Here is a 14,502-nt window from a genome sequence, read left to right on the forward strand (position 1 = left end):
GTCTTTTTAGAAAAACCTTTAGAAAAACCTTTGCACATAATTATATTATATGGCTATTATGAACGGTCTTTCACAAATTGATATATGTAGTGGTCATTGAATGTTGGTTGAATTTAAACATTGTTTAATTTTATGCAAATTATAACCAATTAAATATATGCATAAATAGTGCTCTAGGCAACAGCTGAGTTATCCTTGAGGAAGGGGGCCGTTACACGCCCCCGAAACGCGCGTCGGATCAGGACTCTGTTTTTGCCTACCTCACCTGTGCGGTGATAACCTGCCAAGTAATCTCTCCCTCGTGTGGAATCAACCGGCTTCCACTGGACACGGTACGGATTGCCTGCTGGAGAGGTTGAGAGGTTACCGCTGACATTTCCTTTGTCTGCAACCAGGATACATTGGTACCTCCAGCGGTTCTGCATTGCTCGTTTGGAAGCGGATCGGAGCCTTGTGTGGTGCTAACCTGCCAAGCAACTTCCTCCTGTGTGGAATCAGTCAGCTGACACTGGATACGGTCTGGACTGCCCGCTGGAGAGGCTGAGTAGTTACCGCTGATCTTATTGTTGTCCGCAGCCAACATCTTGGTGCTTTCAGTGGCTTCGTACTGCTTGATTTCGAAAGTACATTTGGGAGAATACGGGACCGGCTGGTTTGTGGCCTTGTGAAGTGTTATAAAGGCTCTGTAAAGAGGGATGTCGGTAACCATACATCTCCCCCAGAGCCAGCACTAGTCGCGGCCACTGGCCTCAAAACGTCCGCTCTGGAAGTCTAACAGGTCAATCCTGTACATAGCGGTTCCAGCCTAATCAACGGAGAAATCCGGGGTGTTTTTTGCGGTCAAGTTGTTGTGAGGTTTATTCCCCCAGGCCCTGGGGGCGAATATAACGTCGCAAACTTATATTGTACAACTTAAAACTTGTAAGTTAGCCAGGGGTGGTATAGTACATCTTTCATTGTATAAGTCTAAATTATTAACCAAACAAAATATATGCCACCGGCCGGGGCATTACATTAGACTGGTAAAACTAAATCAATGTGAATATTGTATCACCTCGAAGTTAATTGGTTATACAAAAGAATTTTATTCTCATTACTTTCATTTTTTATTTTATGTGGTCCTTGTTTTATGTGGTCCTTGGTTTTAGTAATAATCAGTGTATTGTATATTATCAAATACTCTGTCTTGAAACAAGGATAGCAAAAAAATTTTTATTTGTGGTCTATTAATAAAATTATAAAAACCCATCTAGCGCTGGTTTATTGTGGATTTTTACTTAAAATCCTTTACACAGTTTATTAAAGGCTACTTTACACACTGCGATATCGGTCCCGATATCGCTAGTGTGGATACCCGCCCCCATCTGTTGCGCGACACGGGCAAATCGCTGCCCATGCTGCACAACACCGACCAGACCCGTCACACATACTTACCTGCCCGGCGACGTCGCTGTGACCGGCGAACCGCCTCCTTTCTAAGGAGGCGGTCCGTGCGGCGTCACAGCGACGTCACTGAGCGACCGCCCAATAGCAGCGGAGGGGCGGAGATGAGTGGCCGGAACATCCCGCCCACCTCCTTCCTTCCTCATAGCGGCTGGGAGGCAGGTAAGGAGAGGTTCCTCGTTTCTGCGGTGTCACACGGAGCGATGTGTGCTGCCGCAGGAGCGACGAACTACATCGTTACTGCTGCAGTAACGATAATCGAGAATGGAGACCCATGTCACCGATGAGCGATTTTGCACGTTTTTGCAGCGATGCAAAATCGCTCATCGGTGTCACACGCAGCAACATCGCTAATGCGGCCGGATGTGCGTCACAAATTCCGTGACCCCAACGACTCCGCATTAGCGATGTCGCAGCGTGTAAAGCCCCCTTTAGTGGGAGTGGTGTACAGGGTCTTAGCAGTAAAGAGTATTCCATATTTCTGCCAGATACCCACAGAGATATTGAAATCTGAAAAAAGAGACTTCTGCTCATTGAAGGTAAGAACTGCTCACATAGCGTTCAACTCCACAGCAAACGAGTGCTCTAGCACTGGCATCTCAGCAGGGATATTCCCCTACTACACATGTGTGTCTGGGTCCCTGTGACAGTTTACAGGACATAACTCAGGGCACCTAGACAGAAGGCAGAGGGACTACTTTCTATTTCTGGTGTAGAGCTTAGTACAATATATATATATATACTATTACATGTGACACATGTACCTTGTATTACCATTATTCGCTGTATATGAACCCCTTTTCTCCGGGCATTATTTGTCTATAGCATTTTTCACGAACCTGAGGCAACTGAGAACCCTTCAGTGAAGGAATTCCACTAACCCTCACAATACCAACCAGGGGCCTCCCTGCAGTAACTCAGGTAGTTGTACCCATTCTCTTTCCGCATTCTATGTGTTCTTCTTCTTTCTTCTTTTTTTTCTTTTTTCTTCTTTTTATTTCTATCATGTAGTTCAGGGGTTTATAGATATATGTCCTGCATCTCATATTTCCTTTAGTGGTGCTTCTTACCCATTCTCATATCATTTACCCTAGTATTTCATGATCCTGAGGCGACTGAGAACCCTTTAATAAAGGAATCCTTTTTCACTTGAATTGTCAAGTGATACTTACCAGTGACTATCACGTAATGTTACAGGTAGTTGCATTTTCTTCCTCTTCTTTCTCTCCTTTCTTCTTTGTCACACGGTCCATTGTGTTATAGCCCACGTGTCATGATAACACTTGTACCATCTTTTCATTTAGATTCCACCTACAATTATTTACCGATTCCAGTTCTGAAATAGGCTTTCATGATCTACTCACTAGAATTCTCAAGTGCATAAGGTACTGAGACATATACATGTTCACACCATTATAAAGAACAAAGTATAAACATTGAGGTTTTTCTCACACCCATGTTCCTGTGTTCTTTGATATGATATGTGTTCATTTCCTTCACTATATAGGATTGCAAGTTTTCCATTTGTACCTTAATGGCAATGACGCTATACAATTGAACACATATCATCCTGTTATCCATATAGGTGTGTATTTACCTGCTTGACTATTTTTGGTTGTTTGATCCAGAATGTTTCTCCAGATAGGTCATGTGGAAATTTTCTTTCCTCAGTACAAATGTTTTCACTATGGCTTTGGAAAAATTTTTTGTATGTGCATCATGGTCATTTGACCCATTGTACTCTCAAGTAGCAATATATTGTACTGTTATGTTGTACTATGTACTAATTACGTGTTTATATGGTTTTGTAACCCTTTATGATCTTAGATAACTTTATCCTTGATAAAGACCTAAAAACAAGGTCGAAACGTTGGATGAATTATCCTTTTGCACAAATAAAGAATTTTCAGCATTCCAAGAGTTCTTTTCTTACGTTATTGATCACTATAGTGTGCCAGAGCTATTTCTATTGAATTGACTCTTATTTTTTCTGAGCACCTGCTATATACACAGTGACCCAGACATATTCAAGTTTCATTCAGAAGGCAGAGGGAAGCCTTAGCAGCTGAGCCTATATCTTGGCTTGTGAGCATTAGAACAGGCCGGCGATTACAGGGTAACATGAAAAATGTCCAGCTTGCATTATGACTAGAACATGACAATATCCTTTTAAGTACTAACCTATGATGCGTTCCTAAGCAGTTGATGTTATATGTTCTACATTTCATTTTCTGCATACTTTACAAGTAGTAGAATTTGCTTTGATATAGGCAACTGGATTTTCACAATGAAAAGGCAAAGGATAACGCCCGAAAAAGACGCCATACATTATGTCAGTGCCATCACTGACAAACCTGGATTGACCATGAAATACATCAATCCCCTTAAAGGTGAGTTAAAACAAGTTTTAACTAAATTGCCTTAATATTGTCATGCATTAGAATGACTGTCTTAGGTAATGATAAATATTTTCTACAGGAAGAGGAGTGTTTGCTGAAACTGAAATCGAAAAAGGGAGTTTTGTTGCAGAATATCGAGGCGAGCTCACGTATGCACTTACGATGGTAGACAACTACTCGAGATTTATGGTTGTGGTACAAGTCAAAGATCTAATGGCCCATACTGCAGCGAAGGTCTTCCAAGCACACTTATGCAGACCTCATGGCTACTCAGAGAGAGTCCTCACAGATCAAGGCACAGCCTTTGAAGCGGAAATCTTCAAGGACTTCTGCAGCTTTTACCGATGCAGGAAGATGCGCACTACACCCTACCATGCTCAAACCAATGGTTATCAACCTGCTCAGGACTTTACCCCATATTCCAGATGTGGCCTTACAAGTGATTTATAGAGGGGTAACAATACGTTGGGATCACCGGATCTAATCTCCCTTTTTATACACCCTAAAATCTTGTTTGCTTTAGAATAAACAATAACATCATAAAGGTATAGCAGTACCGTTTCAAAGTTTCGGTGTCCCAAGCAGCATTCCATCAGCCTCTGGAAGGTTCCTGGCAAATTGCACAGCTCGAAGGGCATGCTTTTGAACTCGCAGAGACCCATCGGGGTGGCAAAGGCGGTCTTCTCCCGGTCTGCCTCAGCAACGGACACTTGCCAATAGCGACTAGTGAGATCAAGGGTAGAAAAATAATTTGCAGTTCTCAATGCAGCTAGCTATTCCTCAATACAGGGGAGTGGTGCTGTCCTTCTTCTTTAACAGGACCAACGGAGCTGCCCAGAGGCTACAACTGTCACGGATAACCCCAGCCTCCTTCATGTTGCTCAACATGTCCTTGGTACACTGGTAATGTGCAGGTAGTTTTGGCTTATATCTCTCTTTGATGGGTGGGTGTGCACTTGTGGGGATGTAGTGTTTGACCCCTTTTATTCTTCAAAAGTCTAGCGGATGTTTGCTGAAGACTTGCTCGTATTCTTGCACTAGCCTGTAGACCCCCTTCTTGTGATGTGAAGGTGTGGAGTCAGTGCCTACGTGTAATTCCTTACACCTTATCAATGGTGGCAAATCGGAGCAGCTTAATCTCTTGCTCTCCGCAGTTCAACACTCTCATGGGCACTCTTCCCTTCCATATTAATGAATAAAACTATGATGTAAATAGCATATAGATACCCCACAAATGCAGATAAAAGTAGGTTATGGGAAACGGGGGAAGAGAGAAACAGGAAAATAGTGGAATAAAGTATACCTTCCAGGTGGGAGAGGAAATGGCAGCACAGCCAGTGGAGGTGAAGCAAGGGGAGCCTGCAACTAAAGAGTTGAGAGCGTTATCACATGGTGACTGAGCCTGATTGTAACGGGAGCATAGAGGTGCCGATCCTGTCTTACCTGCGTTGGTGTAGAAGTGGGTGTCCTGTGGTGGAGTCAGCTATGTGCAGTGGTGGCCGTGGGTTCTTTTATGTGCGACCGTAGTAATAGCTGCGCCCACTTCCTGTATGGGAGTGGAATGCAGTGAGGGTAATGGAACGCACGCCTGCGCATTTGTGTTTAACGTCGCGCATGTGCAGAACGGAGAAAAGGCTGCGCTCACTTCCTAATGAAAGGGAGTGAGACGCATCTGGGAAGGGAAGGGAAAAGATTAGGGTTTGGGGATGATGAAAGGGCTTTCTACGGGCAAGGATGGCAAAGGGTGGCAGTGACGGAAAGTCAGGCAGCCTGTCCTGTCCTGTCCTGTCCGTCCGTCTTTTTGTATCATGAATTGGAAAGACTGCAAGGGGGAGGGGAGGTGCTTGTGTCCAAAAGGAGGAGTTATTCAGATTCATTGCAGTGGGTGCAAAAAGCACCATTCTTCTTGTTTTTGCTCTGCAAAACAGCCTTTTCAAGGGTTGGCTTGGGTGACAAAATGTCTTCTGTAGGCGTGGGTTTGTCTCCCTCTCCCTAAGATGTGTCCGGTATAGGCCAGGGTGCCACTCAAGGCCGTAACCAATTCGGGTTATAGCTTCTCGGCCTTTTGGCTAAGATCAAGTGTAGTTTCGGAGGACGCTACCTTGGTCGGTACTGGAAGGTGCCTGGGATTGCACGTCTGCCGGCCTTGAGGAAGTGTGTGCGCCTTCTGGTGACACATAGCCCTCTTGTGCCTGGACGGTTCCCAGGCAACGGGAGGCGATCACCTTTGTTATTTTGAAGTCCTACTGATAAACAGAAAAAAAAAAAATTAAATCTGTTCTTATCAGTTTAATATCTGATACGTCCCCTCTCTGGGGACCATATATTAAATGGATTTTTAGAACAAGGAGATGGAAAAAATCTTGCTCTGTCCACTGCACGCATTGACCTGGTATTGCAGTACCTCCAGGACCGGTGCACCCCTTCTTAACCCAGTTTCCAAAAGCAGAACTCAATTCACCTGATTCAAATGAGCCCCATTAGTGAATTGAAAGAAAGCAAAAACTTTATATGCACCTCAATTTGGCCAATTCACTTTTCACACTTTCACCCTTTTTTTTATCTTTCACACCTTTTACTTGCTTTATTGATGCAAAAAGCTGTGCCAAATAGCAAACTCATCTCCACTCAACTTGACCAACTCTGCTATGTCCCGTGCAGTATCTTATTCTCAGTCTTATCTAGATCATTTGCAATTGAATAGAATAGATCCCTTTTGGCTGCTTATGACTGTGTAAAATATGTAGTTTTACTGGGCTGGGATGAGAGAATCCATTGAAGCATGGTGTAGGGATTGTGGTTCCTGTGTGCTAAGAAGAGAGGCTGGCACCAGCCAGAAAGCCCCATTGCAGCCAATAATCACTTAATAACTTTTTCAACTTGTCATCATATGGGAGGCCTTCCATTCCTTGTAGTAGTCCAGTTGCCCACCTTTGAACTGACTCTAACTTCTGAATGTCCTTATTAAAATGTGGAGCCCAAAACTGGTTCCCATATTCCAGATGTAGCCTTACAAGTGATTTATAGAGGTGTAACAATACGTTGGGATCACGGGATCTAATCTCCCTTTTTATACACCCTAAAATCTTGTCCCAAGCAGCATTCCATCAGCCTCTGGAAGGTTCCTGGCGCATTGCACAGCTCGAAGGGCATGCTTTTGAACTCGCAGAGACCCATAGGGGTGGCGAAGGCGGTCTTCTCCGGGTCTGCCTCAGCAACGGACACTTGCCAATAGTGACTAGTGAGATCAAGGGTAGAAAAATAATTTGCAGTTCTCAATGCAGCTAGCGATTCCTCAATACGGGGAGTGGTGCCGTCCTTCTTTTTTAACAGGATCAACAGAGCTGCCCAAAGGCTACAACTGTCACGGATAACCCCAGCCGCCTTCATGTTGCTCAACATGTCCTTGGTACACTGGCAATGTGAAGGTGGTATTGGCTTATAGCTCTCTTTGATGGGTGGGTGTGCACCTGTGGGGATGTGGTGTTGGACCCCTTTTATTCCCCCAAAATCTAGCGGGCTTCCCACCGGTAACCCGCTCCCCAGCTTGGATGGATGCTAAGGGAGCCCCTTTTGCCCGCAGGCTCTGGCCCTGGGAACTGTAGCCTTGGCGGTGACTGTGCTTCCCTCTACGGTGTGAGCTGTTGCCTTCAATCGGGTCTTGACTGCTGGGAAACCCTGGAGGTTCCTGTCGCTAACGGATTTGACCGGTTTTACGGCGACTCCTAGCCTGGTCGGGGTCCGTAGGCCCTGCCGGATGGTGCTGGCTTCTCTTCACTCCCCGATCTGGTACCGGCGGGCCACCGCCCATCCCCGGTCCGTACGGTTCACTCCAATCAGCCTCTCCTGCAGAAGGTCACCACCGTCTGCCAACCTTGCTGAGTGCCCGGGCCACACACCCGGACACGGTCAGTCTCCTCTCCTCTTCACTTCTCTAACTCCAAAACTGATCTCTAATCTGACTCCTTTTCCCGCCTCCAGGACTGTGAACTCCTCGGTGGGTGGGATCAACCGCCTGGCCCACCCCCTGGTGTGGACATCAGCCCCTGGAGGAAGGCAACTAGGATTTGTGTTTAGCTTCGGTGTGCCTAGCCGGAGTGTAGAGTGTGTTGGTGTAGTACCTGTGACGACCTGGCTTGTCCAGGGCGCCACATTCCCCTATAGTAAAATGCAGACCGTCCGCGGGCTGCCCGTCCATCACCGGTTTTATTTTCACAACTGAAAAAGAATAAAACGGTAAAACATGTAAAAGCATCATAAACATTTTACAACGGTACAGCTTCCGCTCTTCTCCCACCCAAACAACCTGGCCCTGATGCTGCCCCTAAGAAGCGGGCAGCACCCCTTGACCCCAGTCCAGCACCAAGTTGCCCGAGCGGGTTCTGTCTCTTTCAGGGGGCCCACGTCCAAGGGGACCCCTGAACCCCCGGAGGATCGCCACCGGTTACGGTAGTGGCGGGCCTAGGCCATCCCTTTCCTCCAGGCCCATCCTCCCAAATCAGCCTCTCCGGAGGCGGTAACGGTGTCAAGCCAACAAACATTTTTATTTACATTGCACTAAGTTTGTGGTTGCCCTGCAAGTTCTCGGGCTTGTCCGTAAGCAGTTCCTTACGCAATGGTTGCACAGTCCCTACGGGGACAACAGTTGCCGGCAACGGCCGGTTTAATCACGGTTCAATCAGGTAAACTTCTTTGGTTGATCATCTTTACTTATCATTTAAAACTTTCAAACTGGTACACTCAACACATAAAGCCCCCCCTTTTAAAGAGTAGTTTCCCTGTACCTAAGTGGGGGTCTACCTAGGTTGGGGCGAGTGGACCTTCGGGGTCCGGTGTCAGTGGTGACAGGCAGTGGGGCAGAGGGAACAGTCAGTTCCTCCTCCCTGCTATCATGTGGGGCAGGCGGAGGCGTAGGGGAGCTGGGTACAGGTACATCCCTGGGCACTGGCTCGCGGTTAACCGTTTCCATCATTTCTTCATCCACGGGTTGTGGGAACAGTATCACTGGAAGGATCACCGCACCGTTCTGTGTAGGCCAGTCTGCTGGAAAATCACCCATCATGGTGTGGATTACCTCTTTTTCCTTCTCCACTGGACTGGGAACTGGAGCCTCATCCGCTACTCTCAATGCTGGTGGGCACTTCTTCAGGTGGTCTCGGGAAACCGTGGCCAAAGTCCCCCCCTGGTCACGGCTGATCTGGTAGGCCTTCCCATTCTCCCATCCTGTGGGCTGGACTACATACGGGGTTTTTTCCCATTGATCATCCAGCTTGTGGGCCCTTCTTTTCCGCTTCAGCACTACATCCCCAGGTTGGAAGGAACCGGCAGGCGCCTTCTTGTTGAAGCACTGCTCCTGTTGTCCCCGACTCCGGCACAAGTTCTTTTCAACATACTCCTGGACCTGTCGGTACTGTGTCCTCCGCCGAGTGTCCCATTCAGCTGTCGACAGGAGTGCTTCTGAAGCTTCCAAGCCCATTTCCAGATCCACTGGTAGCCGGCCGGGACGAGCTCTCATCAGGTATTCTGGAGTGCATTTCGTAGAGCTGGAAGGGATGTTGTTGTACATATCGACCAGGTCAGGTAGCTTCTCCAGCCACAGGTTCCGCTCTTCCAGTGGTAACGTCTTGAGGAGGCCCAGGACCAAGTGGTTCATCTTTTCACAAATGCCATTGGTTTGGGCGTGGTAAGGCGTGGTCCGGATTTTCTTGCAGCCGTACAACTGGCAGAATTCCTGGAATACCTCTGCTTCAAAGGCCGGACCCTGGTCGGTAAGCACCCTCTCCGGGTACCAATGCGGTCAACAGAAATAAGCCTGGAAAGCCTTAGCAGCGGTGCGGCCGGTTAAGTCCTTAACTGGGACAACCACCAGGAACCTCGAGTAGTGGTCTACGATGGTCAGAGCGTAGGTGTACCCACTTCGGCTGGGGGTGAGCTTTACATGGTCAAGGGCAACCAGCTCCAGCGGTTGGTGTGTAATGATCGGGTGTAGGGGTGCCTTCTGGCTGGCCTCGTCCTTCCTTCTCAATGCGCAAGGGCCACATTCTCGGCACCAGGCCTCCACAGATTCCCGCATTCCACTCCAATAGAACCGCTCTCTTAACAACATCTCTAGCTTCTTCCACCCGAAGTGCACTGCACCATCATGGTATGCTTGCAGGACGGTGGGCACGTTAGCCTGGGGAATCACCAGCTGGCGGATCTTCTCGTGAGTCTTTGGATTAATCAGCTCGCGATACAACTTCCCCTGGTGTAGGTATAGCCGGGTCCGTTCTTGCCACAGACGTGGGCTTCGGCAGGGGCAGCAGGGTCTATCCCAGCAGAACCCTGTTCCACTAGAGTCTTGACCAGGCGGACAGCAGGTGCCTGGTCCTGAGCTTCCTGCCAGTCCTGTCGGGGCAGCGGATCCAGGTTCACCCGTTGTTGGTAGACATGCACCTTCTCAGTGAATGGCCGGTGAAATGCAGGCAACTCGATCTCTTCGAGGTCATCATCCTCTGGCCCCTCTTCCGACAGGTGGGGCATCCGGGAGAGTGCATTGGCATTGACGTTGGTACGGCCGGCCCGGTACTTGATGGTGAAATCGTAGTTGGCTAACCTGGTCACCCACCGCTGCTCCAACGCGCCCAGCTTGGCCGTATCTAGATGGGTCAGCAGGTTATTGTCTGTGTACGCGGTGAACTTGGCTGCTGCCAGGTAATGGCGGAACCGCTCGGTGATAGCCCACACCAGTGCCAAGAGCTCAAGCTTGAAGGAGATGTAGTTCTCAGGGTTCCTCTCAGTCGGTCGGAGTTTTCGGCTAGCATAAGCTATTACCTTTTCCCTTCTGTCTTGGACCTGGGATAGAACAGCCCCCAAGCCCACATTGCTGGCGTCGGTGTAGAGGATGAATGGGCGGCTGTAGTCAGGGTACGCTAGGATTTCCTCTCCGGTCAGGGCTGTTCTCAGCTGGCGGAAGGATTCCTCATGCTTTTCTTCCCACACCAATGGGGCTACTAGGGATCTACCACCCTTGGTCTGTCCTACGAGGAGGTCTTGCATGGGGGCAGCCATCTTTGTGTACCCCTTAATGAAGCGACGGTAATATCCCACCAGGCCCAGAAACTGCCTCACTTCCCTCACTGTGGTCGGTCTCGGCCAGTCTTGGATGGCGGTGATCTTCTCGGGGTTGGGGGCGACACCTTCCGCACCAACCACATGTCCTAGGTACTGCACTCTGGGTTTCAGCAGATGACACTTTGAGGGCTTCAACTTCATCCCATACTTGGCAAGGGACGCGAACACCTCGGCTAGGTACTCCAGGTGGGCTTCATACGTCTGTGAGTACACAATCACATCATCCAAGTACAGCAAAACGGTCCCATAGGCAGTCTTCTCTCGGTCTTCCGGTGCCACGGCCACCTGCCAGTACCCGCTGGTGAGGTCAAGGGTGGAGAAGTAGTTAGCGGTTCTCAGCGAGGCCAGGGACTCTTTGATGCGGGGCAGAGGGTAAGCATCCTTATGCGTTATCTGGTTAATCTTCCGGTAATCCACACACATCCGCATGGTGCCATCCTTCTTCTTAACCAGCACCAACGGAGCGGCCCAGGGACTACAGCTGTCCCTAATAACCCCTGCCTCCTTCATGTTCCTCAACATGTCTTTGGCGCATTGGTAGTGCGCAGGGGGAATAGGCCTGTATCTCTCTTTAATAGGGGAGTGTGTACCGGTAGGGATGTGGTGTTGAACCCCTTTAATCTGCCCAAAATCTAGAGGGTGCTTGCTAAAAACCCGCTCATACTCCTGTACCACCCGGTATACCCCTTCCTTGTGGTGTATGGGGGTATCATCAGTGCCGACATGTAGCTCTCGATACCACTCGCCTAACTCCCCCAGGGATGAGTGGGAACCGGCAGCAGGCGGTGTGACCGGGGGAACGGCTTCATGGATCGTGTGGGGATCTAGAGTGAGCAATTTGGCAAGGGTAGCGTACCGGGTGGTGCATGAATGCACACATATTGGTTTTATAATCTTATTGTATTACTTTATATTCTTATTTCACTTGTGCATATCTCCACCATAATCCTGGCTAAGAAATATAGCTTTTTTTGGGGTACACAGGTAGTAAGGTCTTCTTTCTATTTCTTTAGGGGTGATATAGCCTGGTGGAACTCTAGACCTCTAACATTATATATGCACCCTTTTTCTTTATGGTTCTTGGACACCTTATAACATTCTTCCATACATATATATCTTTCTCATAAATTATAAATAATTAGGCATTTTTATATATTTTATTTACATTTATATAAATAACTTTTTACAAAGCATGGGGGACATTCTCACATACATATAATTTTCATGTACGCATTCTGAAAATTTACGCATAAACCGTACACACTCCTTTTTGTAACAATTTCTATAACTCATTCGCTGAACTCTCATCCCGGATATTCATTCTTACACCGAATTTCCTGTTATAACACAACATTCATGATTTTTATTCAATTTATTTTTATTTTTTAGGTTTATTAGTAGTGATGAGCGAGTACTAAAAAGCTCGGGTGCTCGAAGCTCGGGCCGAGCCTCCCAAGATACTCGTGTACTCGGCCCGAGCACCGAGCCCAATGTTATCCTATGGGAGACCCGAGTATTTTTGTGAAATGACCACCGGCAGCATGTAGAAACCCTAAAAATGGCACAAAAGTCTCCGAAGAGTGCTCAAATGACATGGCAACAGCATGGGGAAGACCCCTTGAAGCATTTATCACTCAAAAGTCACAGCTGTGAATAATTTTGTCCGCGTTTTACGCCATTTTTACGGACTCACCAGAAAACCTTCCAAAATGACACCAAAATGATTTTTCATAGCGGAAATGTTAAGGGCACATACCCAATAGTGAGATAGAGCTAATGTATGTTACTTTTTGAGATCAATACATGAAAGATTTTACGTAAAACATTGTGTGGCACTCCGATGTCCCTGAGAAGAGACGTACATAAAGGCCTCTGAGTCTAATGTGCCCATTTTGAGGAACTGAGTCTTTGTAGTATTTTCCTTTGCCAGGGCAGTCCAAAATTGTGAGGTTCACCAATGCCCCTGCATACAGACGTGCATGAAGGCCTGTAAACCTGAAGTGCCCATTGTAAGGAAGTGGGTCTATTGTAGTATAGCCCTTAGGCAGGGCAGCCAAAAATTGGGAGGCTCCACGTTGTCCCTGGATAGAGACGTGCATGAGGGCCTCAAAACATTAAGTGTCCAGTGTCAGGAAGTGGGTGTATTATAGTATAGCCCTTAGGCAGGGCAGCCAAAAATTGGGAGGCTCCACGTTGTCCCTGGATAGAGACGTGCATGAGGGCCTGTAAACCTGAAGTGCCCATTGGAAGGAAGTGGGTCTTTTGTAGTATAGCCCTTTGGCAGGGCAGCCAAAAATTGGGAGGCTCCACGTTGTCCCTGGATAGAGACGTGCATGAGGGCCTGTAAACCTGAAGTGCCCATTGGAAGGAAGTGGGTCTTTTGTAGTATAGCCCTTTGGCAGGGCAGCCAAAAATTGGGAGGCTCCACGTTGTCCCTGGATAGAGACATGCATGAGGGCCTCAAAACATTAAGTGTCCATTGTCAGGAAGTGGGTGTATTATAGTATAGCCCTTAGGCAGGGCAGCCAAAAATTGGGAGGCTCCACGTTGTCCCTGGATAGAGACGTGCATGAGGGCCTGTAAACCTGAAGTGCCCATTGGAAGGAAGTGGGTCTTTTGTAGTATAGCCCTTTGGCAGGGCAGCCAAAAATTGGGAGGCTCCATGTTGTCCCTGGATAGAGACGTGCATGAGGGCCTGTAAACCTGAAGTGCCCATGGGAAGGAAGTGGGTCTTTTGTAGTATAGCCCTTTGGCAGGGCAGCCAAAAATTGGGAGGCTCCACGTTGTCCCTGGATAGAGACGTGCATGAGGGCCTCAAAACATTAAGTGTCCATTGTCAGGAAGTGGGTGTATTATAGTATAGCCCTTAGGCAGTGCAGCCAAAAATTGGGAGGCTCCACGTTGTCCCTGGATAGAGACGTGCATGAGGGCCTCAAAACATTAAGTGTCCATTGTCAGGAAGTGGGTCATTTGTAGTATAGCCCTTTGGCAGGGCAGCCAAAAATTGGGAGGCTCCACGTTGTCCCTGGATAGAGACGTGCATGAGGGCCTCAAAACATTAAGTGTCCATTGTCAGGAAGTGGGTGTATTATAGTATAGCCCTTAGGCAGGGCAGCCAAAAATTGGGAGGCCCCACGTTGTCCCTGGATAGAGACGTGCATGAGGGCCTCAAAACATTAAGTGTCCATTGTCAGGAAGTGGGTCTTTTGTAGTATAGCCCTTTGGCAGGGCAGCCAAAAATTGGGAGGCTCCACGTTGTCCCTGGATAGAGACGTGCATGAGGGCCTCAAAACATTAAGTGTCCATTGTCAGGAAGTGGGTGTATTATAGTATAGCCCTTTGGCAGGGCAGCCAAAAATTGGGAGGCTCCACGTTGTCCCTGCATAGAGACGTGCATGAGGGCCTCAAAACATTGTTCCCATTGCAAAGGAGCGGGTCTCCTGTCGTTGTAACGTGGAGCCTCCCAATTTTTGGCTGCCCTGCCAAAGGGCTATACTACAAAAGACCCACTTCCTGACAATGGACACTTAATGTTTTGAGGCCCTCA

The 14,502-nt window shown here is 47.9% G+C and overlaps 1 pseudogene; it reads left to right on the forward strand.

The window, feature by feature from the left end:
- Positions 1 to 6,062: 6,062 nt before the first annotated feature.
- On the forward strand, positions 6,063 to 6,268 carry LOC142260712 (U2 spliceosomal RNA; annotated as a pseudogene).
- The last annotated feature ends 8,234 nt before the right edge of the window (positions 6,269 to 14,502 follow it).

The sequence above is a fragment of the Anomaloglossus baeobatrachus genome, unplaced genomic scaffold (assembly GCF_048569485.1).
Source record: "Anomaloglossus baeobatrachus isolate aAnoBae1 unplaced genomic scaffold, aAnoBae1.hap1 Scaffold_169, whole genome shotgun sequence".
NCBI lineage: Eukaryota > Metazoa > Chordata > Amphibia > Anura > Aromobatidae > Anomaloglossus > Anomaloglossus baeobatrachus.